Genomic DNA, 1,266 nt, shown 5'->3' with positions numbered 1-1,266 from the left:
ATTGGTGAGTGTGAAGGGTGCACTGAAGCAGAGGAGAGGTGCATGCAATGGGAGCAGAAAGAAGGGGAAAAGCAAGCACAGAATGAGACCTTCAACCAGGAACAAGCATCATGGAAAGAGAAGCTAGGAGCATGGCTGGAGACACTCCTGGTGGCGGCCATGCAACAAGCTAACAGCTACACTGCACATGACAATGTCAAGTGGGGGGATGAGCTTAAGGCCACAGCAAGAAAGGTACACCACACTGCATAAATATAAAACAACAAGTTACTAAGAAAGAGGGACAGGCTGTGATGCTGGCATACAATCAGGAGAGCTATGCAGCCTGTCTTGCAGCGCAGTTGCAGGAAGATGGCGACCTGCTAACTGAGCTCACCAATCAACTCCCTGAGCTGTGTGAAGGTGACCCCCCATCCATCAAAGAGCTGGTGGCCTACAAAGACAGGATGAGAATCCCCAACCATGAGTGGAAGTACATGGAGGAGACATACACAAGAATCACAGCCATCAGGAAGAGGTGACAGAAGGACAACAGCAACTTGCCCATTGAGGTGGTTGGCGAAATCAGCTATGAGGTTCCCCTCCACACCTACCTACAACACCACCTGAAACATCATCCACCAGCTGACCCCACACAACCCATCCTGGTCAAGTTTGCTCTCAATGGAGCAACAATGACATCAGGGAAGAAGATCCAACAAGAGCTAGGGGGGTTTCAAGTACTTACCCCTGGTGAGCTGCTCTCATTGGTGAAATCACTGCACAATTGCCACATTTTCATCATCTATATTGGTGGTGAAACAGAAGAGGAACTACATGAGTTGTTAGGTAACACCAAAGAGGTACTCCATCACCCATTCCCTTTAAACACATGTTACTCACATGTTGGTGTGGTGCCAATGATGGGAACATACTGCACAGGGAGGTGATCAACTCCTTCCTGCACAGTGAGAAGCTCAAGGTGGAAGACCAAGAGTATGTGATCATACCTGTTCTCACCTGTGACCTAAAAGCACTCATGAAGATCCTTGGGCTCTACAACATCTACCATCCCTCCTCTCAGTGGCGATGCCCATACTGTCCTGTGTGCTCAAGGTACAACACAAAAGCCTTTAAGTGCGCCAGCAAACTCACTCCAAACAACGGTTGTGAGTGATGTAGTGAGCTTGGGAACTTTGAAAAGGAGGAGTGGGTCATGCACATGGAAGAGGCAAGAGAGAGGATGTATATGTGGGTGAGAGGGTGGAAAACATGGGCCAAGGACAC

Source organism: Acanthamoeba castellanii (genome assembly GCF_000313135.1).
Source record: "Acanthamoeba castellanii str. Neff unplaced genomic scaffold scf7180000084679, whole genome shotgun sequence".
Lineage (NCBI taxonomy): Eukaryota > Discosea > Longamoebia > Acanthamoebidae > Acanthamoeba > Acanthamoeba castellanii.
This window is presented reverse-complemented; position numbering follows the sequence as displayed.